We start from the raw sequence: 26,124 nt of genomic DNA, 5'->3' as shown, positions 1-26,124 counted from the left end.
TGTTTTTCAATGGTGAAAATGAAATTAAGTGGGTGGGAGAAAATTCTCTTTGCCAATCACCTGGGAAATCCTGAGCAGACAGGTGAGCTATGAGATGACTGTGCAGCAGCCTGCAGCACTGCAACGGGAAGCTAATGCTAAGCTGCAAGCATGAAGATGACTGCACTCGTAGTAAAACAAGTTGCTTCCAGACCCCTTGATCCAAACACCACCAGCTACCTTCAAATGGCAAATGTTGGAGTGTTTCCTAAATGCATTTACAGATATTTATAAAAGCAAATAAAATCAGAGGGTCACGTGGCACATGACCACACACTGGTCATAAAAGAAGACTAAGCTTTTGTAGTGAACTGAGGTAAAACCAGAAGGTTTCCATGACTGGTATTAGTTTTATTCTGGGACACAATGTCTGCTACCAGCATGTTAAAGCCAAAATCCTTGCAATATCCATTTTTTGCTACCTGCAAAACTGAAGAGGTGACAAGGAAAAGCTGGGAGCTAGAAAAGAGGAGAAAGCAAATAGAGAAAGCAAACGTGAAATTAGGCAACACAAGAAACCCAAGGTTCCATACAACACATTGACTTGAACACCTGCTTATTCCACCCCAAGTCAGGCTTCCTTAAACACAAAGTACCCACAGTCTGCTTCTCCCGAGAACCATTTTAATCTGGGAACACCTAAACCAATCATTCTACATAAAACATGTCCTGCCTCGTTTGTGCATCATTTAGTTTCATATCCTTCAGGGAAAATTGCATAAGCAGAGTCACCCTGGCAGGTGACAGCTTGCCAGGGAAAATAATTGGCATTGTGCTTTGAGGTACACAGACCGTGGGCACACGGTGCTACATCATGTGTTAATAGGGAAGGCTGATAATCAAGTCAGCCTAATGCTGTCAGGCCTCCAGGTCAAAATATTACCCCTCCTACTGAAACAGAAGATCTGGAGTTGAATGCTAAATAATACATTTATTATGATAAAATGTGTTTGTTGTGATTTATGGTATGGACGAAAAGGGCTGACTCCTGATGTGAGCCTTCACACTCACACTATTCTCTCCTAGAGCAACAAATGTTCAAGCCACACAAAGTTTTAGGATGGGGTAAAGATCTGTGTTCGCACACTTGTACACACAAAATCAAGGCAAAACTTAATATAAAGGGTCACCTAATTAAAAAAAAAACCCACAACAACAAACAAATCCCCCAGTGTTCACAATGTTTAAAAGGCTAAGCTGTGTTGTGCATTAATGCAGCCTGATGTTCATTCTGCTTTTTTAAACACTTCCCAGTGATGTATCCTAAAGCAAAGGCTACAGTTCAGAGGAAAAGTCCTGCATTTTTTCCAGCCATGCAGCAGTTCACGTGTAATTTTTTTTACACGTATTTCAGAATCCACAGCAGCCAGGTCATAAGAGGAGCAACTAGCAAGGAAGTTGCCTGGTGCTGCATCACTGACATCGTCTCCTGCAGTCAAAATACCCAGGGCATGGGGACCTGCTCAGAGCTCACAGGCAGCCTGTTGCTAAGTGTGCAAACCCAAATCAGAGAGAGGATTCAGAGGCAGCATTACTAGAAAGCTGAGTAAGAGCCACTCAGCCAAGAGGCAGCTGGAAGGTGAAAAGCAGCTGATGGTGCTTAGTGGGTCTTCCAAGTAGAGCCATCAACATCTACTTATGACAAAATGAGGCTGATTTTCCAGAAAGTATTGGAGCAAGACAACAGCTGTCAAACTTCCTAGCATTTGTCCATGACTTATCCATGTGAAGACCCTCCCATTCATTCCATAGCAGCTCCCCTTCTCTTGAAGCCTTTGGTTAGGAACAGAACCACACATGATGGGTTTTTTTGAAATTCCACCCCATTTCTGTGTCCACAGACTTGATGAGAGCTCTGAGGAACTGGAATATGGTTGCAAGGAAGGACTCACCTTCAAAACATGAGCTTGGCAACCTACTGAAATTTCTCTGAAGAGTTAAGGTGCAAAGTATGCATTCTGGCTTCCTTTCCTCTAACTACTCCCTTTATGCCTCTGTCATCTCACCAGTTCTGTGGCCAGGTTTTTCCACCTGGCGTGCTTGCAAAAGAATTTATTAGTTCTCATGCCTTCTTCCAATTGTTCTTCCACCTCTCTCTTGGCATGCCTTACTGTTTCATCTGCCAGGTATTCATTTCTGTCAGTTGGGCACAGCCTCAGCTTTCTGAAGACCTCTTGTATTTCCAGCAGCTATCCATTCCCTGCTTCTAGCCAGAGAAGATTCCTTTTGGATTTTGTCTTATCTTTTCATGGTAGTTAGCATGTCCAGAACATCCTGTGTGATGCCTTCACATTGTATCCATGCCATCTGCTAGAATTTAAATGGAGGGTTGAGTCTAACACCTTTCCATGTAAAGTTGCTCCCCTTTATTAAATGACATTAGCATATATAAAAATATATATACACACATATATACACAGACACACACATTTGTCTTTGGTTATTTCTGTAAGCAATTCTTCTGGTTTCATCTTCAGAAGAACACTTTCATTGTTCTGGAGCTGGTTTTAGACATTTGCAGTGGAGGTGTTTCACTTCAGAAATAGAGCTTAGCTTTTATTTCTTATAATTATTTACAGAGATGGTACAAACAATGCATTTAGGCCAATAGCTTAACAAATTAAAGAGCTCAAGAAGCGTTTGGGTGTCTGCAGGATGTTTCTTCTTAGCAATAAAATTCATGGGTTTTGTCAATGTATAAACATAATAAATGAATGTGGATTCAAAGCTTCTTTTCAACCTGCTGTCAGTAGCTGAGGTTTCCATAACCAAATTGAAGTAACTGGCTAGAATCTCAACCAATAGGCAGATTTTATAGACAAGATCCTTTCATTCCTGGGATCTCCTATTTCTACTTTAGTCCAGGCTCACAATGTGTTTCCATTTCTATCTATCCACACTTGTCCTGCTTGTGAGCACAGCACTTGGCTAAGGAGAACAGTGCATGTCACTTCAAAAGCTGCATCAAATACCACATTCTGTGGTTCAATCCGTCTGTGCTGACCCGTGGCAGACTGGAACACATTGCAGCTGTTGACAAGTATAAACTCATGGAGTTATAGTGAGTTCTGCTGTCTCACCCAGACACACATTTCCATGTCCAAACTGATCAGAGAATCGTAGAATGGATAAGGCTGGAAGGGACCTGAAAGACCAACAGGTTCCAACCTCCCTGCCATGAGCAGGGACACCTCCCACCAGACCAGGCTGCACAAGCCTCATCCAACCTGGTCTTGAACACCTCCAGGGATCAGGCTTCCACAACCTTCCTGGGAAACCTATTCCAGTGCCTTCCTACCCTCATGGTGAAGAATTTCCTCCTAATGTCTGACTTAAATCTCCCCTCCCTCAGTTTAAAACTATTACTCCTTGTCCTATCGCTGCCCTCTCTGGTGAAAAGCCCCTCCCCACCTTTCCTGGAGCCCCTTCAGGCACTGGAAGGTGCTCTAAGGTCTCCCTGGAGCCTTCTCTTCTCCAGGCTGAACACCCCAACTCTCCCAGCCTGTCTCCAGAGCAGAGCTGCTCCAACCCTCCCATCATCTTCATGACCCTTCTCTGGACCCTTTCCAACAGCTCCATGTCTTTCCTGTGCTGAGGGCTCCAGAGCTGGACACAGCACTCCAGGGGGGTTCTTACCAAAGTAGAGTAGAGGGGCAGAATCTTCTCCCTGGCCCTGCTGGCCACACTTCTTTGGATGCAGCCCAGGACACAATTGGCCTCTGGGCTCCAGCTCTCACTGGAGGCTCATGTCCAGCTTCTCATCTCCTCCCACCCCCAAGTCCTTCTCCTCAGGACTGCTCTCCAGCCACTCTCCCCCCAGCCTGGATTTGTCCCTTGAGTTGCACTGACCCAGGTGCAGGATCTTGCACTTGGCCTTGTTGAACTTCATGAGGTTGGCACTGGCCCACCTCTCCAGCCTGCCAAGGTCCCTCTGGATGGATCCCTTCCCTCTAGGGTGTCAGGCACACCACACAGCTTGGGATTGTTAGCAAACTTGCTGAGGAGACACTCAATCCCACTGTCCATGTCTCCAGCAAAGATATTGAACAGCACTGGTCCCAATACTGAGGAACAGCACTTGTCACTTGCCTCCATAGAACATTGGGATCTGTGGGTAACCAGGGACACTCTGCAGGGCAGAGCAGCCAATGAACTATATAATGAAGGGAGAAGCAGAGACTGCCTTATGGTCATCACTGTGTAAACACAGCAAAAGGTATTTCATATAGAGTATAAAAGCCAAGACTTGACTGGAACGTGTTAAAGAGGCCAACTTGCTAAGATTTGAAATTTCCAATCCAAATTTGCCGTGTCCTCTCAGGGTGTCAGTTTATTCCAACTCAACAAGAGTCTGCTCTCCACGTCTGTTTAACTCTTGGCCTCCCTGCTGCTCCCCTTGGTGGTAGGATTGCCAACTGCTGGCAGAAGCACAGGCAGGAACAAGATAACAACAATCACAGCACATTTTTCATAATTATCCAAAATGCTACACAAGGATAACAAGTTCTCACCACTAAAAAGATCTCAATGACTGAAAGCAGTAACTTGGAAACTGCACATTCAATTATCTTCATAAAGTAAAACTAGTATCAGAAAACTATTTAGATACAGAGGTTTTATGGCATTTTTAAATGAAAGTTATAAAGTCAAATTACAACACAAAGGCAATTAAGGGAAGTAACTTAACTGAAATAATATCAGATCTTCATTGACTGTGAATTTAAATGAAGTATTAGTCAAAGATAACACTGAACAATAGAACCATCTTTTACCTTGTTCAAAATAATCAGCATCATCCACAAGAGCCAGGTCTCAGTATCATTAAACACTCCTTTAGAAATGAATTTAAATACTTGAAATGTGCAAAGGCAAAGAACCCTGCCTTTACAATATCACTGAATTTAGAAATAGCCCAGGGCCAAGTGACAAAATAAAGGTTTGTAGTGCTTGATTCAAACATTTCTCCAGAAAATTAGTCTGCTCTTATTCATACAGAATAGATGCTCTGCATGTTACTGACACAGCCACTCTCCACCCTAGCTCTTTTTTTTGGCCTTTTCTCTTTCACTCTGTCAAGTAATATTTTATTCTCTGTAAATCCTGTTTAACAGTTCTGCCAAGAATTTAGCTATTATTTCAATCAGCTGAAATTTAAATTTTGCCAGGCAGCTCCTCCACACAAGCTGCCAGCACGATGGAAGATGTGGAAAGTCCTGACCAGAGAGGTGAAAGAACATTATTGTACAAGTAGCACATGTTTAAACATTCATAGCAGTGATATCTAAAATTTAAACCTAGATTGCACCACTTAACTTCTTCTGTAAGCAAATCTAACATTTAATTCCATCTTTTTTCCAGGTTATATTTTACTGCTGTTGGGAAAGCTTTTTCCTTTGTGCTTATATATAAAGGTCACATTAAAACCAGATAGTTATGCTGTAAGCACAGAATGCAGATTATTTAAAGAAAACAAGGAACACTCACAAGCTATTGAATATTTTGGGAAAATTATCACAGAATCACAGAATTATTGAGGCTGGAAAAGACCTTTAAGCTCATCAAGTCCAGCCTATGACCTAACACCCCCACATCTCCAGACCACGGCACTAAGTGCCACCTCCAGCCTGTCCTTGAGCACCTCCAGGGATGGTGCCTCCACCACTTCCCTGGGCAGTCCCTTCCAATGTCTGATCACCCCTTCCATGGGAAGTGCTTCCTGATATCCAACCTAAACCTCCCCTGGGGCAGCTTCAGGCCAGGCCCTCTTATCCTGTCACTGGCTGCCAGAAAGAAGAGCCTGACCCTCACCTGACCACAACTTCCCTTCAGGAAGTTGTAGAGGGTGAGAAGGTCCCTCTGAGTCTCCTCTTCTCCAGGCTAAACAGCCCCAGCTCCCTCAGCCTCTCCCTGTAAGACTTTCCCTCCAGTCCCTTCACCAGCCTCGTTGTCTCCTCTGGACCTGCTCCAGCACCTCACGATCCTTCTTGAAGTGAGGGGCCCAGAGCTGCACCCAGCACTTGATATAATGTTTTGTTGTTCTGTGTTTATGAAAGCAGACTAACCTTTTTTTTCTTTTTTGCACTTGTATAACCCTTATCCTGTTTGTAATTAGCTGGGCTCCATTCAATGCAGAGCTGCTGAAGTGCTGGAGTATTTTGATGGAAAGATTTGTCATGTTTCCTGCTGTCAGCCTAGTATTAGTTGTATTTGGTCTCTAGCCAAGCACCCCAAGGAAGTAACTCAGCCTGAATGTTAGTTTATAAAAGTGAATCTTCCTGGCTAAACTACTCAGCATAAGCTCATTGACCACAGGTACTTCTTAATCACAGGAAGTGCTGAAAGGGCCAAGGATCAGAAGTGTGATACAGACACGTTAGAACTGACAAGCACAGAATATTTCATAAAGTCAGTAAAAACGTGTCCTTAAACACCCAAGCAAAACAAATCACCTACCACACAACACATTAACCCCCATCTTCTACTACAGCCTTTAGTATCCGGTGTGAAGATTTTTCAGTAATACAGTTTCACCTCCCAAGTAGCTGAGATGTATTTCCTTCACCCTCAGACTCCAGGTCATCTCCTCATCCCCACTAACTAGTTTCCACACCCAAAACACAAAAGGAAAAGTTTCATCTCCTCACCTTATCCCACTCTTTCCCATCTCCACCACTTTCTCCAAGTAGTGAGGTGACCAGCTCTCATCAATCCACTTCTCCCTTTCCCACAGCTTCTCTTCAGCTTGGCCGCAGTGCGAGGTGCTTCACAGGGATCTTGGAGAGCTGTGGTTGAGTCTGCTCATCGTCAGGATTTCCCAAAACCTGACCCGAGGTGTCAGTGCTGTGCTGCACCACTGTCATTTAACATCACTCTGCAGCACACAGGCCCAATCCACAGGAGCCCAGGTGTCATCCTGCAGAGCCTGTTTCACACTGCCAGAACATTGCCAACGTTCTACTCTTTATTGCCTTATCTCGGGGTGCACAGCTCAAAGGTATTGTTTGTTTTATCACTGCTAGAGGAAAGGAGACTGCACAGACAGCTTTAGCTGTGCTTTCCAGTTATTATCCCAAGTGGACTTTTTTTTTAATCTGTAGCATTCTCTTTTGTATTCCCAGATTTATGATGATTAAATCTTCCTACCCAGAGCAGCGGAAACTTGGCCCAAAAGCTCAGATGATCCAAATAATTTTCAAAATGCTCTGTTACTTTCTATTTGTACCTCTGCCAATTAAGTATCCACACAAAATGTACGTTAGTTTAAACTAGGCACGATATCAAGTCCTTCAAATAGAGAAGCAGCCAGAGGCACCCCTGGTGAGATGGTGTTCTATCACCGCTAAATATGTCCCAGCTTAATCAAAAGAAGCTCTCCATCATTTCATTACTGTAATTTTTATCTTGCACTGCTTCACAATGTTCAGTCCCTGGTACTTTCCCAAATGAATTTATAATCACTCAAACAGCTTCCCCATCTATCACACTGTGCAGGTGTCAAGCTTTGAGATACTGTATCGAATCCTTCCTTGCTTCACTCCCAATCTTCTACTGAACAAATTCTCTCATTTTTCAAATTACAAATGCCTCATAAATTCTATTGATAACATCTTCATTGCCCTACAAGACAAAAGATTTAAGCTAGTGCTTGAAAGTCCTTGGTAAAGATTCAGAACTTGTAAATACTACATTTATTTGCATCAATTGTTAATTGCTCTATTAAAACACAAATGGAGGAAGAGCCACAGCAGCTCAGAGAAGAGCTCTGCCAGGCTGTGCTGTCTGCTGGCCATCCAGGGCATGAAGCTGGGGAAGAGAGTCAGAAAAGGACAGCACACAGGGGTTCATCTCCAGCAACCTGCCATGAAGCCTTCAGCAGCTGAGGTTAAATACTCTCAGTTCCTTGGCTTGTGATGGATTTTCCCTTCATGACACTATCCAGACACTTTCTGATGTCCAACCTGGATGGCACCTTTCAAAGCAAGGAGCTCTGCAACGTAACTACACATGTGGGAGGAATGACTTGTCTCTTGTTTATTTTGACTCTGGCATCTTACCTTCCAGGTTCACTGAGTGCTCTCTAACTCTAGTTTTCAGGATTTCATGATTCTCTGTCATACAGCATTCAGCTTTTATTTCTCCAGACTCCAGGGTACCAGCCTCTACTCTCATTCCTTGTTAGCCCTTCCACACTTTTTATCAACTTTGTCACCTTTGCTCTCCATTTTCAACAGGTCTTCAATAACTCACTTTGAGTTGAGTGACCAAAACTGTGCCATGTACACAACCAACTGCCATTGTGCTTTCTGCTCTTCTTCCAGTAAGTCAAATAGATACTTTTACTTCCTTGACTGCCAAAGGACACTTAGCCATAATTTTTAGTGAAAACAAAAATACCCATCCTCACATTACTTCAGGGCAGCAGCAGTTCCCTATTTTATCTGCACTGGATACCATGGCACTCACTCTTTCCTCACACAGATGCCCCAAACCAAACATTTCTTCTGCAATCACTACCCTAAAAGATTTAGCACCAACAACAAACTTCCAGAGGAGCACAAGATCCTGTGGGAATCCACAGGTGATGATGCTCTGCCCTGAAAACGATTATCCTTACTTTCCATTTGTCTTTCAACAACTGCTTTGTGTCCTTGAGAACGCCTCCCTCTATCACACAGCAGCATGCCACATCTCTGGAATTCCCAAATTCTCATCTGTTTTCTGCACTGGTTGTGGCCACTTCTTCCAGAGACTCTCTTCTTTACATTGCAAACAATTTCTGATACACTGAATGTCTAATTTTGTTCTTACTTACTAAAGAATGCTTATACAATTAGACCTCTTGGGTGCCATGATTTAGCACTGCCAGGCTGCATTCCCCAGTATCCCTCCATCTCCCTTGTTTTTTTCCAGCAATGTTTTCTTTCTTAACTTGAACATTTGCTTGTTCTTTGGTCAAATACTTCAATCACCTTTCAACATACTATGCTTTCCTATCAGAACACAAAAATGGTTTTCTTGTTAAATCCTGCTTTGCCTCCTTTGCCCACCTCTGCAGATGAAATGCAGGGAGGACCTGATGTCCACCTGTGCCAGGGGCCAAACCCATCATCTGATTATCAACAGGACTCAGCTCTTTGAAGGATTATTGACAGGCTGGGACTCCTCTGCTGACCATCATGTTCCACTGCCCTTTTACTGCCTTCCAGCTAGATTTTAATAAGCTGCTTCAAAACGTTGTTTTCTTCTTACATTGTTTCCTGTTTTCTTTGCTAAACTTTTCCCATTTGTCGAGACATCTGACTGTGCCTCATTTATCTTTTTGTCTTCCTTCAAAATTAATATTCATAAATCAGAAATCAAACCCGTAACAACTCATTTCCATTACAATGAGCACAGCCCTTTCATATTTATCCTTCTCAGCCACATTGCCTGTATTTCTTACTTGCTTTTTTCTTTGTGTTCTTGATTTCATCCTTGAAACACAGTTTTCAACTTCCTTGGAGCCCTGCCTGCTCTTGCATAAGTTTGGTGATTTCTTACTGTCATACAAGAGTTGTCTCCAAGTCTGGCCCAGGCTCTCACAAAGTCAACCAGTCTCCCTTCTCCCTAGTCCCCAAGAGAAGCTCTTCAAGCACCACTTCACCTCCTCCTGCTCTCAAAGAGCTCGCAGTGAAAACCCCTCTGGCCATTTTAAGCTAGTGTGCACAGTAAGAGCACCAAGAAGCCAAACAAAGCTAAAAATCAGATGATTTTGATCACATGGCTCAGACTTTTCATTACCTCTCATGGTGAGTATTGCTGACAGCACCAAACCTCCTCAGCTGGTGGGAACAGATTGGTTTGGCTTTCCAGTGAAGATGGAAATGTCTCCTCTTTAGTAAGCTGCAGAATCAAACAAACTGTGTAGCCCTCTGTAAATCTAGTGGAAAACTATAGGCACTGGGCAAATAAATACCATATAAATTGTTGTTTCCCTAAAACAGAAACTATCCATTCTAAACAGTCACACAACATCCACAACCCTTGCTATTATTTCAGTGCTTTTTGTTACACTCTTATCAAGACATCCATACCCAAGGAAAAAGCCTCCTCCACAGCTTCAAAGAATGAACAAATGCAGTTGAAAAGCAAAATCAAGGGTCATACACAGCATAGAAGAGCCCCTAGAATATGCATCCTTCTACTTTCTACCAAGGTGCAAGCTGTGCAAGGACTATGTGCCTCCCTACCTGCCAGCAGACTATTGAAAGCATGGCTAAAAACTAAAGTGTGGATGGCTCTGATGGGCCTATCACCAGCATCACATAATGGATTAAAAAAGCCTTTCCACAGGATTTTTGTGTGTCAAACGGTGGAAATTCAGCACAGAATAGATTAGATGTTCTACTTACAAAACACAAATCAGACCCTCTTTAGAAATCAACAGGGTAAGATTTCGTCATCAAACATCTTCCCATATCCAGAGTGGAAAAGTATACCCTAGTCTGAACATAATTGCAGCAGTCCTGTAAAGCCATTATTTGATCAAATGGTGCTTTTTCCTTTTAATTAAAACAGAATTACAGAAATGACCCCTTCCACCTGATACCCTAAACGATGTAATCAACTAAAATTATTAAAAAAAAAAAGAAAAAGAAAAAAGAAACCTGAATGCTATAATTATTTCCTTTCAGGGGTGTCAGAAGTCCAGATGTAGATGTGGAAGCTCTACAAAACCTGTGAGAGAAGAGCTGTGAGATTTCAAGCTGCAATTGCCAGGCTTCATTATCCCCAGCACAGCAGTACAAATCCAGGGCAGCAGCAGTGGGACACTCTGTGTCAAGGGGAGGTAATAGATAAGCAAGTGGGAGGTACTCCTGATTCACTTGGCCTGCCTGAGCAATCTTTTGCCACAGTAGAGACTTCCACAAATTTGTACATATCTCTACCAGGTGCCACAGGGCAGTCTCAGACACCCCTGGCATCCACAGGTACTCACACCTTCCCTCCAACTCCTCTGAAGCTGGAGGTTGAGCCTTCCTCCCAGCTCCCAGCCTGCAACCTCTTTCTGAAAGTAGAGCCCAAAGGTGTTTTTCAAAAATCTCTGGTTTTTGAAAGAAATAGCACAAGTGGTGACGTTGACTATTAATCATAGGGAAGGCAAAATATAACCCTAACAAGCCACTAAGTACTTACAATGCTACAAGTAAGCTTGCAGATGGATGTTACTTTGATTCAATTAGTAAGCACAGTTAGGCTAAATAGAAGGGAGGACTAGAGAATTTGAGACAAAATCTGCAGCAAAAAAACCCACCACAGCACTAAGTAATATAAAACCCACTAAGACAATCAAGTAACAGGCAGCCAGGGCCACCCCCGGGCTAACAGCTAAGGGGGAAGAAAAAAGGTCAGAACTGATATTTCTTTTTACATCTGGAGAGTTTGGGCTTAAACACGTTGTTGAGGCACAGAGCTGGGACACCACCAAGGAAACACTAATCTAGTTTTCAATATTTAGAAAAATAAGCAGATGTATTCACAATATCTTGGTATTTTTAAACACTCATTAATGTTTAATTCTGCAAAACTGGCTTTTTTTCAATACTGCTTGTTTCTCCTGAACAGATAAGTGTATTGTTATCCACCAGCAAAACTGCTGCTTTCAACAGGGAGTGAAAACCAAAATATACTGAATCATCACATGAAAATATTCATCTCAAGATATCTATCAATGCAATGATCTTATTTTAACTCCACAACAAAAGCAGTCTTTTCCTATTTACACATGGAAGATTTCTGAGGACCACACTTCACCCAACACTGTCTCAAGAGAATGCAGACTGATGCTTTCCTGCATCACTTGAGAATTTTCCCCAAGCCAGCACAAAACCAGTTACCAAAAAGTCAAGTAAGAAAGATTTTCCTGATGCATCCTGTTCTTTAGTGTCCAAGGGAAAGCTTCTAGGTTGATCAAGCACGTCTCAACATATTTTTAGAAACCTTGGATTCTACTATTTACATTATTTTTTCCTCTACGTGTTAAAGTTGATGCTAGAATGGATCCTGTCTTTGCTCAGTCTACCTGAATTTCCTTTGCAAAGTAAACAAAAAAAAAAAATCCAGTAGCTGAAGATCCTGTCTCACTGGAGTGGGTATAACTGTCTTAGATCAGAGGAAAATCACAAGAAAAGGAAACATAAGTATTTAAAAAAATATGTATCTGTCAACGCCAAAACTCTGATTTTGCTTTCATGCAGGATACCTGTCTTCCTTATTTCTCAAGTCACTTGCAGACTTTCTCACTTTGATTCCAGCTTCAAAGAGAAATTTGGTATTTATTCTCTGAGGAGGAACACTCTGTATCTTGCCTCTTTGATGTCTTGTTACATAACTGAGAAAGCCAGCTTTATGGGGGCGGAAATTAAATAATAGCAGCAGCAATCTATTTACCAAAAGAAAATAGTTCATGATCAGTGAGCAACATCTGAGCTGGACTGAGCATGCCAGTGGGAAGGCCTTGATTTAAATGTAAAATTAAAGTATCAAAGAATGCATTTAGGATTTTTTCTGGGGGGAAGGAAGAGTTTATTAGATGTGATTTTGTCACCATTTCTTTTATCAATACTGAGCTTCAGAATACCAACCTTACTTAGTGCAGGAACAAACTATTGTCTCAGGAAGAGCCAGACATATGTAAAACGGAGCAATGATGAGGTTTTTTAGTGTGGTAGAATCAAAAAACATGGCACCAAAAATGAGCTCTTCTGCTGTGGTGCCTACGTTTTGCAGTTAATGACCACAGCTTCTGCCTCCTCACGTATTTTACAAACATAGCACAGGAGGTCAACAGAGGAGAGGACAAAAAAAAAAAAAAAAAAAAAGAGAGCTAGAAGTCTGCTCACTTTATAAAATAAAGCTCCTAAGTGAAAACCTCAGACTGAATGTTGGTTGTCAGTGAACTGCAACAGGAGGAGCTTCCAAGAAACAAACCCCTAAGTCTGACCTTTGCCTGAGCAGATCGTTCGTTGCACAGTCCCTCTGGAGTCTGAAAGGTCCCTGGCACCCATTTACCATTTCAAAACTGTAAGCAGAGATTAGGAAGGGAATCCCTGTTTTTATATCTAAAAAAAGAGATGTTAAATAGTATTTTAGAAGCTACAAAGTGTAACCCAGTTCACTGAAGGTTCTCCTGCCTGCCTAACTTGCACTGGTTTGATTCAAATAGCCAGGCTCCTGCTCTAGGGACCAACGGGAGGGATGGGGGGGAACAGGTTGTTTAGGTTGTAGAGCCATAGAGAAAATTAAATTTTTAAAAAGCCCAACCCATTACCAGGAAACAACTGTCTTTAAAAAAAAATTAAGAAATAGTGCGAGATATAAAAGAAAACCTTCAGATAAATATTGCTTTCATAATCAGTACTGGACAGGAAGATGTTAAATACATCCTGGTTGTCACTTCATTATCAGGCCTTCAATACCTCCCTGGGAGGAAGTTTGCTTTTGGGAGGACAGCACAGGGTCATGGATCAGAGCTAGCAAAGCCCAACAACAATCATCCCAGTAGATTTTGGTCTTCTGCTCTTTATGGAAGTGCTCTGACTGCCTCCATCCACCTCCCCAAGCTGCCAGGGCTGCTCCAGCTCCTCCATCACAACAGGAGCCACTCCAGTCCCTTCCTTTGCCTCTCCCCACACCAACACGGGCACAGATTCATGACTGCACAGCAGAAAAAGCAATTTGTTCTTTGCAAGAAAGTGAACCCCTACCTTTCTTCTGTGTGAGGACGTTTGGTTTGTCTTTTAAACATGAACACTGTTGTAATTTAATTCTTATTCCAATATGTTCTCAGGTGTTCAGCATGAAAAATGGAAATAAAACACTCACTAACGATAATAAATTAGAGAACTTAACATTAGCCTGCAGGAAATTGTTCCTTGTAATTTCTAGTAAAGAATTACTACAAACACTAGATGTCAACATCAAGAAATAATTTTCTTGATTTACTGAAACTATAAAGTTGGCTACATGTAGTTAATGGGATTTTTTTTTTTTTTCCTTTTTCCTTCCTTCTTTAACCTAAATAAAGTAATTATCATCAGTAGGATGTGGTGGATTTTACTGCTGAAGAGGGGGTTTGAAATAGTTTGTTAATTAAAACTCAGCTTTCTGTTTGAGACTTTACATTTTCATTGCATCTTGGAATTGACATAGAATGAATTTTAAAAACATTAGGCCCAGAGAACCCAGTCAGGGAGAGTGAAGCAACTGGGTCAGGAGAGAAGAGAAGCGGATACAATCCTGGACAACTCTGGGGACTAAGTTAAGCATTCACCTGCAGGACAAGTGTATAAAGAGCAAAATTGCCCTGTTGCATTTTTAGATGTAGAGAGCAAAAATAAACCAGTTTTGGTCCACTTTCATAAACTGGCCTAACCACCCAGGCACTACTGGCAATGGCCATGTGTGATCAGCTGAGCCAAGTCTTCACCTAAAGGCCACTGGGAGCTGAAGACATGTGGGGCACAGTGAGCTGCCCAAAGCTCCTCAGCAGCCTCTGCATTGCTCTCCATGTGGCCATCCTGGTTAGCAACGCTTTGCTTTCAAATAGTGTTTTTCAAACAAGAACAATGTAATTTGTGACACTGCAGGAACTGCAAAACCTGAGGTCCAGAGAAACCCTGATGAGCCGAGGTCCCTCCGTGGGCCAGGGCTGGCAGAGCCACCAGCTGAAACCAGCCCACAGCTCTGGCCAGTTGCTCTTGCTGGCCCAGCCACTGATAAACACCTGAAGTAATTCACCCTGCTGCCACTTCTTAAATTTCTTGGCCTGAAAAACAGCAGCCATGCAATTCAAGATGCAACAGGAGCAGCAGGTTTTTGCCACCTTGCAAAATGCACTTTCTACCTCAAAAAGAACTATTTTAAATAATGCAGTTCCTGAACTACAGTTTCTTGTACAGAGACAGGCACATGTGGTGGAAGAAAAATGTTTGGGAAAAAAATAAACCACAGACACAATTTTGTTACATCTCTTGTAAGTGTTTGTGCTGCGTTTAGATTATTTATTTATTTTTAATACCTAAACCAATGCAAAAAGAAACTCAAAACAACAGTTGAAGCCTGCCCTTTAAAAACTCCGTGTCCTTGTTGACTGCCTCATAACTACTGAAATAAATGTTCTGCTGTGGAGAAATACAGAGGCTCTTCCATACCTGTCACAAACAACATCTCTTATGGTTCACAGCTGCAAAACTGACTCAAGTGAATACATATGAATTTCTGATGCCAAGAAATGGTGCAGTACAGGATTACAGTCACAGGTTTTTGAGCTCTTCATTAAGCTGATGGAGTTGGAAGTTTCACTCTAAGGCTAGATGAATCTATTTGTCATTTGTTAGTAGAACTACAAGCTCTTTTGCCTCCTCTTTTTTCTTTTTTTTTACCAAGTCATTAGTGCTCAAGCACAAAATGCACTATGTAATGTCACTATTTGAATGTATTTAGAACTGTCACTCTGCTCAAGTGGCTGGGAGACCTTGGGGCTGAAATCCACGTCTGTTGGTTTATAGCTGGATAACCAAGGAGGCAGGGAGAGCAGGGGGACAGAGCTGCCAACGGCCCAAACAAAAATACTCTAGCAAACCAGATTTTCTTCATATGCTGAAAAGCCCAGCTGCAATGTCACCCTGCCTTCCAGCAGTGGCTTCTCCAGCTTCAGCCCCAGAAAACTTGCAAGACTTTTTGACTCGAGAAAGGTCAGAACACAGACTGAGCTGATGAAACTTCAGCTTCTTTCAGATCCTTCTGCCTGTGAAATCTGAATGTTTAAGACTCTTCAGGTTCTTCCCCAACTATGAATATTCATGTTTAAGTTCCTTGTTACTGTGTTGGAGAAAGGTATCTAAATCAGGGTGGCTATAACTGCATGTCAAGCCACCAAAGCAGATCTGTAAAACAAAAAGTGGCAAAGGGTACATAAAAAACAACCTAGTCCAGCACATATTTTCTACACATAAACCCATTCTTCCTTGGGTCATATACTTGTAGTCTTTCTCCTGGCCATACATATATAAGTGAGAAGGAACTCTAAACAGCATAACAAAATACAATGGGAAGGACTACAACCTCCACAATGCCCTGAATTTGGCCTATCCTTTTTAAAAGATTCTCCTTAAAAAACATTTTTTACTGCCTAAACTTGAGATTCCAAAATGCAGATTATAAAAACCAAACACCAAACATAAAGAAATTTAGGGGAGAAAAAAAAAACAACACAAAAACAAACCAACAAAAGAAAGGAGTATTTCGCACCTTGACTGCCAAAAACCACAGCAAGGGACCCAGAAAACATGTAATGAATCTCAGTACTTGTCTCTCTCATCACTATCCCTTGATTTGGGACAGCCTGCAGGAAACATTGCTGTGTGCATCTGAGCACTTCTCATCTCTGGAGGCATGTTTAGACTAACTGATATGCAGTAAAAGCCTCTTGCCACTCTAAATCTCTGAACACTTCCTTATCTTCCCCAGCTTCCCAATAACATGAAGATGATTCTGCACTCATCCTTCCAGGCTTTGAAAGAAATTGAAAAGACACTGCAGGACGGAGACAATATTCCATATATTGATGAACTGCAACAGAAGAGTAGAACAGGTTGCCCCAGGGGCCTCTGTGGAAATATTCTGGGGAGGTAACAGCACCTTTTCTCATTCCATAATGCACTCCTCTGATTTCCACTCAAATGTAGGCTTAATTCCATTTTACTGTTGTTCTGATCCAAACAATCTGTTCTCCTGTCTTCCCTGTCCTCAGCTGCCTGAGTCTCCAGTACCTACCTCATAACAGAGCAGTATCTGGGAGACACCTTGACTTCTCATCCCATTCCTCTTTGCTACAACAAGACAAACTGTCTTTGGTTACTACCACCACCAAGCATGTGCCCCTGAGCTTCAGTGAAGTCCTGACATCTTTCCTTTTCAACCCAATACCCAAAGCTTTTAAGTAACACTTGCTCATCTTTGCATATATTTTCCATGCCATGCAAGTAAACAACTGTATGTCTGATTTATACCTTGAAATGACACACTTTCTTGAATTTCTGAGTACTCCATGCTGCTTCTATAACAAGTATCTGTTCATGGAGAACACCAAGTTTTGCCACATGATACCACCAAATTTATGTTGTCACCTCTAGACAACCTGGTGGTACTACAGGTACCACAGGTAACTTTCTTGGTGTAGGAGACCTTAACGCTTCCAGGACAAAGAGCAGAAATGCAGCAGCAGATGGCTGCAGCCCTTCTAAGATATCTGCTTCACCTAACAGCCACTTAGTGCAAGAAAAAGCTTGATGTACTTTGAAAGTATCCAGCCCCAAAGTAACACACCAATCATCTGCAGCTCTGCACAGCCTGGGATTCCTGCACACTTCCATATCTGAGCCTGCCCTAAACATTTGCAGTTATTAGCACCTGAAAAAGAGTTTGCAGGATGAATTGTCCCAAGTAAATGATGTGTCTGGAAATATCTGTGACATTTTCATCCTAGAGATATTATTAACCCTGTTTTATAATTTAAGGTGCCTCCAAGGTGTCCCTTATTCCCTGCTGAGCCAGCTGCACTGCACAGCTCCTTCAGAGCTGCTGCTCTTGAGAGAGCTCAGGAGCAAATGAGGGATGCCATGAGTCTCCAAACCCCTGCAGTCCCTAAACTGGCCAAAATCCAGCAGGTTTTGTTTCTGAGTCCCACACAAAACCTCTCATCTTGCTGCTTTGCTGCTAAGGAATATCCTTCTCTGCAGGAAGCAACTCTGCTCTCCCAAGGGCAAAAGCCCCACTGTCGTGCAGCAGGGCAGGCTGGGCTCTGCTGTGTGCAACTGTTACAGCAGCTCTTGGGGGCTCTGGAGACAGCTGGGCTGAAGGCCAGCAGAGTGCAGAGTGGGTGCTGCTGGCCAACAGCCTCCTGGGCCCTGTAGAACTTCCCCTCCAAGTACCTCCATCACCTGCTTGCTGGTCTGTCTCTGGGAGCTTCAGCAAGGCTGCTGCATCACATGAACCCTGCCAGGATGGGGGCTCATGCTGATATCTTACAGCATGAAAAATGAAAGCCTTTCCTTCAAACACAAAACAAAACCAGACCACCAAACATTTGCACAGCATCACATGAAAGCAGGCAGGAACAATGTACCTTGCTGTTCAAATGCTGGACTTTCTTATCAAAACTGCCAAATGCAAGTGGAGCACTGGGAGCTGCTGCCCCCAGCATGGAGAGCAGGGAAAGCACAAATCCAGGCCTGTCCCCTCAGAGCAGGGACCAGTTAAAGAGTCTCAAATTGCAGGAAACAGGTTGGTCATCTCCACCAAATTGTGACTGACCATAAAAGTCACCACTGTTGCAAGCAGCAAGTTACAATTTCACTGGCAATGACAGTGAAGCCTCTGAGCTGCAACTGGGGAGAGAAATCCCCCAGTGCTGCATTCACTGGAGCCACACACAAAGGAGGGACTGACTCAGGGAGCAGAAAAGCTGACTTGTGAGAAAATCAGCCTCACTGGAATTCTGCTCCCATTTAGGTAAGAAATAAAACTCTCTTTGATTCTAGACAAATCTATTCAGCCAATAGACAGCTCCGAGAAATTGCTCCAAATACTTGAGTCATTCAAGTAGCCTAAGGATTATCTTGGTCTCCACCAAGGTAAACAATCCAGTAGTAGCATTTTTAAAATCCAATCTAAGGGAACTGATAGAAAAGGAGACCTTTAAAATGGTAATGAAAGAGAAATTGGTTATTCAGATATAATCCCATTATATTTCAGCTCCAGTACTGGGAGATTTTTTATTTCTGACTATACAACTGCTGAGAATAAATGAGAGCCCAAGTAAATGTCCTGATAACTCTGCACCCACAGAGCTGAACATTTACCAGCTCATCTGGGCTTCACACTCACCAGGTTGTTACTTCTGGCTGTGACAAAGACACCACTGCTCCCCTTGCCTATGGATTCTCTGCTGAGCATCCTGAATAACCTCAACTGAGATGTTGCAAATTGCATATCTCCATATTAATTAGAGCCTTCAGCAGTGACAACAAAAGCAAAGACCATCAATGGCCAGGTGAGCTGGGCACTGCTTAGCACTCTGTTTTCATCTTAAGCAAAGACTCAGTAAGGAATTACAGTTCCAAGAGGTTAGGAATTTAGAACTGCATTTCCTTGATGCACTTCATTTCAATGCATGAAAACATGTCTATAAATACACATACACAGATATATCTGTGAAATTATGAAGCTTTCTTTTGTGACTCCTAAAGGAGCATATGCCAAGGAATTGATAAATGAAGACACAGATGCTGTGTGTCATTCCAAAGCATCTGTCATTTTCTGAAGGTACACAGCAATGCCTTTTTCTCTAGATAAGCACTTGTGCAGTCAGTGTCTCTAACCAGGGTTCGTGTACACATGTAACATGCAAACAGTGTTGGGACAGCCCTAAAAGGGTATCAGTTTGCTGCAGCCACAGCAGTGGCTTTGGAATGGATCTGCTTACAGAAAAGGGGCCATAAAAAGCCAGTCACTACTTTGCAGCCACTTGGTGAAGCTCTTCATGAGCTGAGTGATCAGCAAAGGCTTACTGCTTTTAATCTCTCTCTGTTGTATCTGTTAATGAAAACATTAGGCTTTATACTACCCTGTGATTGCATAAAGGCATGCCAAGAGGGAGCTGTATAGAAAAGCCATCTGCAGGTATAATTAATGTTAAGAGCAATATATTTGTGGGAAAGGTACCTCAGCTGAGATAATTACCTGAGGAAAATGAGGGTGAGATTAGACCTTCCTCTGTTACCTGCAAAACTGAGTTCTGATCCAAAAATCAAACAGATTGCAACAAATAGGCACTAGCTGGTTTGTCCTGCTCTGCCTTAAAGCTGATGTGTTGTTGGTGGAACTTTTCAGGTTGATGCTAACACATAACAAAATTATTCACCTCTCCACATTTACCCTTGGAAAACTCGACTCTACCAGTGCAGCAAAACAAAACCCAAGACACTTCTCACCAAATATTGGGATGCCCATCATTTGGATAAAGGCAGCACGTTCCTAACTGATCATGGGAAGTCCAGGCATGCAGGAAGGGCTTTAAGGAGGCAACATAATTAGAACCATAATTCAGGAGCTGATCTCTCCCACTGTCAGTGCACTGGGTCAGGCAGAGGAGCAACCAAGAAGCTGAGAGCACAGAATGCCAATCGAGCATCTTCCAGCAGCAGCTGCTAAAGAAGAGCCCTGGTGTATGGGAAGACACTGAGGAAGCAAAAGAATTCTACAAAAGGGTCTACAGTTCCAGAGCAGAGACCTCCCTCCTACATCTGCCTGATCCTAAAGGTACCCATCTGACCTTTCTACCTTCTCATGTTGTTATTATCTATAGTTATTTGCAGTAATTCTCCCTCAGCATGTTACGCTTTCCTTACACATACTTCTGTGACCATAAGCTCCTGTAAGAAAGCAAAGGTTTCAGTGCTCCTTCCTTGTTTAAAGCTCACAAATCTCATAAAAAATAAAATGTAACAATTTGCAATGGCTTATTTACACTTCAAGACTCTGATATCAAGAAAGACAAATCCCAAATCCTGAATCAACCGGAAAATTAAGAGGAATGCAAAGCTGCAGTTCTGTGGAAATCAATTTTCCATATCCAGCACCCACAGCTACTTTTCAAAACCTGGTAACCATTTCTAGATGCTCACATAAGCACCAAGCACTGGCCCTTCTCGGCCAGGGGAGGACACAAAATGCTCCAACCAGCTTCCATTTGCTTCACTTCAAAGACAAAACACAACAATTAATAACCATCTCACAGGAGCACACTTGGAGAAGCACAGAACAGAGTTTTCCTCAAGAAAACACAAAGCTAGGAAATGCTGCCATTTCCTTAACTGGCCAAGCAGAGGAATTTCTGGCATCCCTGCTGAGTGATACACATGATAACTGCCAGAGAATAAAGGCTGAAAAAGCTGAATAGGAACTGATATTAATTTCTCAGATTGATACCAAGCACCAGTGGGTGTAGCAAAGCTTGAACTGAACTCTTGTCATACTTAAAAGACAACATTTCCATTTTCCGCTGGGTTGCTCTCAGAAGTGAGGTTCACATAATCATACCATGCCACTGCCTTTTTGTCCTTCCCCAAAAAATCTGGGATAGCAGTATCAAAGCTATTAAGATGCAAATCACTTCATGAAAGCAGGCAGCCAGACAAGAGTGATTCCTGAACATTCCTACAAGCAAACGTGCTGCAGGTTGCACTTCAAGGTCAAGAAGTACAAGGCAAGTCCACTCAAGAGACAGACATTCTGGCTCTCCAGGAGAGGGAGATGCCTCGGGAGGGTGCCCAGAGCCCAACCTTCCAGAGACACGAAGCTGTGAGGACACTGGGTCTCACCTCTTCTGTTACCAGGAGCAAGACTTTCAGGTTCAGAAGCATTTCTGCAGTTCATCTATAAAGATGATTTCTCCCTGAAAATGCTTTTACCAAGAAAATATTAGAAAGGGATAAAAGGAGAAACATAGGTGCACTGATCACTTTATGCTGTAAGTCTTATCACCTGTAGTAAAGCAGGTAGGCTCTTAGAGAGGAATGTCATAGATGTTTTTGTACTCAGAAAAAACAGTCAGTACATTAAAACCTGAACTTCTCTCACTGTGAATATTTTTCCTCTTCCTAGTGAGCGTGGAAAACAGCTTTTAGCTCTAGAAGCATCTCTGCAGTTATTCCAAAACCTTGCACAGCCCAGCACCTGGCAGCACCAGCCAGTCACTGCTGCAACCTTCCTTTCCCTTGCTCTAATTTCATTTGCAAGACCTCTAGAGGGCAGTGAATAAAAGAAAATAAAGTACCCGAAATAGCCATAAATGTTAAATATAAATTTTAAAATTGGGATCTTGTCTAATTACTTCCTTGTCATTCTATGGATTAACGGATTACTGCAATGGGATTTTTCCAAGCTCAAACCCTAGGCTCCCTGGCAGACCTTACACCACTGTACTTCCCCAGTGATTCACTTTTTTCAAATAGAAATCACTTTCTTGCACCTCAGCTAAAAGATGCAGCAGGCCATCTCGCTTCCATGGCTCTCATGGGCAAACAAGGTTTTTATTTTTCCTAGAGAAGGTCACACTAAGCCAAGAAAAAGAGGAAAATACAGTTGATTAAAGCTGACCTGTTTACCCAAAACACAAGAGTATAACATTCATAACATTCATGTTCAAGTAAATATCAAAGCAGGCAGGACCTACAGCAAAATACAGCCTCTTAAATAATTCTTCTTCAGTTTTCATGCATGTCCTAGACAGAGAATCAGGAACATTGCTAATAACTTCAGCACATATTTGACTGCAGCACATACAATTAACCCATTACTGATGGAATGTCAAATCTAGGATAAAACTTAAATTAAGCACAGAAGAAAAAACCATTAGATACAGTATCCTTTGCTTTATTTTGCACAGTAAGATCAATCAATACAGCAGCAGCCCATAGGATCCTACAACTTCAGCTCTGCTTCGTTAACTCCTTACGGGTTTGTAAACCTTGTGCAATTACCAGAGGCAGAGTGTCCAGACCTAGGGTTAATGCTCTGCTTCTTTTTGGAACACAGAATAGATCTGCAAATCCACCTAAAACCACCAGAAACCGAGAGAGCAATGGAATAATGTTTGAAAATGTGTGTGCTAAAAAGGGATGCCACTCGAGGGCCCCCTGGCTTACAGCTGCTGGGGTGGGGAACAGCAAGCCAGTGGTCCGTGCTGTGCCCTGACACTTGCTGAATGTAAAACTCCTCCAAAAAACCCCAGAAACCAAGCACAGCCAGTCAGCAATGCATCACTGTTCTCTCTAGACTCCTGGGTGATGCACTGCCATATAAATTGCCCGTGCCGCCCAGAAGTCAGACACTCACAATTGGCTCTTACCTGTTGCAATTTTTTTAAACTTGGTTGTGAATATTTTTATCTTTTTCCCACCCCTGCAATCATCTCACCCCATTTCCAAAGTTTCCTTTTGTATCAATTCCCTCCTATCCAAAAGGGCTAGAGAGAGAACAGCTGCTTTTGTAACTCACATTGGTGAAGATACACACTTCCATGAAGCTCTGAGCCTTCTTCATACTCCAGCAGCTTGCTGCAGTGTCACTGAGCAACAGCCTAGAGGAAGAAAAAAATGGGAAAATGCTATTCATGCTCTTTTAACAGAATGCAACTACACAATTTTGCTATCATCCATAATATAGGTACATGTCACAGTAAGGTGGGCACAGTAGCATGTTGTACTGTTGCCAGAGCCTGGAGGAAACTTCTTTTCTCCTCGGAGAAACCCACTTTTGGTGATCGTGCTCTACCTGCAGACCAGACCTTTCTGTAGAAGGAAATGGTTGAGGCAGAGCAAGACAGTGAGGAGAAGTCAAAAGTGAAAATAAAAGATAGTTGCAAACAAGAAAGAACAATAAGAATATAGCATGACTCAGAGAAAGTGAGCTCAAAAAGGAGTAAGAAAAAGAAACAAGTTATGTGGCAAGGTCTTGGAGTAGCAGCTTGGGATGAAAACATGCCCAGGCAGCTCTTAAATGTTGTTCCACCTTCATCAGTCAGACCCAGGGTGCAGGTTGTTGAGGAGTGCCCTCTGCTTCTGAGGATGAAAACAGTGCTAGCTCAGGATCTTTCAGAAGTGGCATTTTTATTTTTTAGCCAAAAGAGGTTACACTGCACTCTTCACACTAGCTGGACTGTGCATCCATTTGGCAGGAGGTTGCTCCTCAGTTACTGTGCAGATTTTTACTGCTGATTTCTCTGTTGCTCTTCAAAAAGATTGAAGTCCATCTTTCAAACAGCTCGAGAAATTCTTCCCTCCCAACTATGAATAACCAGGAATGGAAGAGAGGTAGAATCTTGAGCAGAAAAGCAAAGGTCAGTGTTGTCCTGACTAATGAATCCCAGTCATTCTCTCTCATTAAACCCCAATGCCATGCAAGTTGCACCCCTAGAACATCCCTAGTGTAACACCTTGCCCTTCCCTGCAGTGCAGATGTGCTGTGGTTGCAGACTGGAAGAGGAGGGGTGACCAGAGGCAGAAGGAAGCATGTCTCTGGTCTATGGTCGCCATTCCATGCTTGCGTTCGAACACCTTCTGCCCAGGTGTGATCCAGGACCTCCCTGTCCCAGACTGACAGGCTTCACCAAACCAGCCCCACCTGGGCAGAATGAAACTCCCTCTGCCCACAGATAAAGGAAAGCAGGCAGAGAAAACTAACCAGAGAACCGGAGAAAACTAACTTTCCTACCCCTCCCGCTGGCAAACAACCATGTAATTGAATTCAAACTAAGAGAAGGTGCATTCTTTAAAGAAACAATTTGCTTATGGTTTGCTCCTCTGGGAGTAATCCAAATGCTCTGCTGAAATTCATGCCATCATCTATGCAACACAGGTTTTTATTTTAAACAAAGAAGTAAATGTAAAAGGTAACGTCTCAAACAAAGGCAGGATTTTGTGCAAAACCACAACCCTGAGGCAGTTATAGCTTGTTACAAAACACGTGTTTGCAGCTGAAGGACTGTCTAGCTCCCAGGCTTTGCCTCACCTGCCTCGCCCCTGTCAGTCACTCTTCCTACACCCATTATCTTGGGAATGTGCTATTTGGGGAGGAGGGCAAGTCTCTGCCATCCAAGAGCAAGTGTATGCCAAGGTACAATTTGTACCTGGTAATAAAAATACTTATTTCAAATAAAGCCACATCAGGATGATAACTGAAGAACAGAAAACAGAATAACTGAAAAAATTAATAATTTGGTAAAAATTAAGACTGTGTGGTGCCAGGTAGAAAATCCCCATGCACACACAACAGCACGAGCCCTCCCACTGCACCATGGGGACTTGTCCTCCCAAGAGCTAGCACTTTTCAGACCATGCTGGTGCTCAGCATCTGTTTTTGGCAGCTGGTACTACTTTTTGACACATACTCTGTACTCCAAATCATTGGCTTAGAGATCTACAGAAAGACAGTTTGATAACCAAGCCACAAGTGTCTTCCTTCTCCCAAATCCTTTCCAGGCTTATTCATCTGGGGGGAGTCCCTGCTGTAGAGGTCCTCTTACAGAGCAAAAGTAGCAGCTGGCAACACTCTGAGGTATTTGCTCCACTTCATGGTCTTTCACCTCAAATTTCTTGCACATCTGGTTATACAAAAACAACTTGGGTACTTAGGCCACTGGCAAATTAGAAATGTTATTGTGAATCTGCTGCCAGTCCAGAGAGGGATGTAATCAGAAACATTTAAGCCAAAGATTCCTAAGAATAATCCCAAATCTATTTTGTTTCTTTCATTAGCAAGTACACTGAGGAGCTCCTGGCAAGCACAGCCATTATGCTCATTAAAACTAGAAATAAAAAACCTGAAAATACAAGTTAACTTTATGGGAACAGGGGAAGGCTTCTCTGCCTCCCTACCATCAGCACTGCCATCCTAAACCTTTCATTGGAGCAACATGAAATTCTGTCTTCATGTACTATGATTTACAGTTGAAAGTAAAATCCCTGCATAGAATCATAGAATGGTTGGAGTTGGAAGGGACCTCAAAGATCATCGAGTTCCACCCCCCTTGCATGGGCAGGGACACCTTCCACTAAATCAGGCTGCTTCAAGCCCCATACAGCCTGCCCTTGAATGCTACCAGGGATGGAGCTTCCACAGCTTCTCTGGGCAGCCTGTTCCAGTGCCTCACCACCCTCACATGAAACAGTTTTCTCCTGAAATATTTGTATTCAAAATTGTCCAGGTACCTGTGTGCTACTGAGGAATTTGATGATGTCCTCTGCCAGGGGAAAAGCAGTAAGAGCATCTCAGCTTGTCCAAACATTGGACTACTGGTATCCCTCTGTCTGCTCACCTTCCTTTTCAGCTATTCTTTTGGGCAGCATCAGCTTTTCCTCTTCTCAGCTACACAGACACTCTGTTCCTCTCTGTGCTCAGGACTGGTTTCGGTATGTTAAGACAAAAGGGCTTAATGGTGTCAAGGCTTCTATTTTAATGATCTCAGAGCAACCATCAGGTTGC

At 42.7% G+C, this 26,124-nt stretch overlaps 1 protein-coding gene across 3 annotated transcripts in view; it reads right to left on the bottom strand.

Annotated features, from left to right (window-relative positions):
• PCDH15 (protocadherin related 15) overlaps window positions 1–26,124 on the bottom strand; it is a 455,276-nt gene that overhangs the window by 410,116 nt on the left and 19,036 nt on the right. For all 3 annotated transcript variants that reach the window (XM_051618391.1, XM_051618393.1, XM_051618392.1), the window contains exon 2: window positions 23,140–23,221. The gene's annotated coding sequence lies outside the window, so the exon portion shown is untranslated. The remainder of the gene's footprint in view (window positions 1–23,139; window positions 23,222–26,124) is intronic.

Source organism: Apus apus, chromosome 4, assembly GCF_020740795.1.
Source record: "Apus apus isolate bApuApu2 chromosome 4, bApuApu2.pri.cur, whole genome shotgun sequence".
NCBI lineage: Eukaryota > Metazoa > Chordata > Aves > Apodiformes > Apodidae > Apus > Apus apus.
The sequence above is the reverse complement of the archived record's forward strand: the minus strand, read 5'-3'. Positions and strand labels throughout refer to the sequence as shown.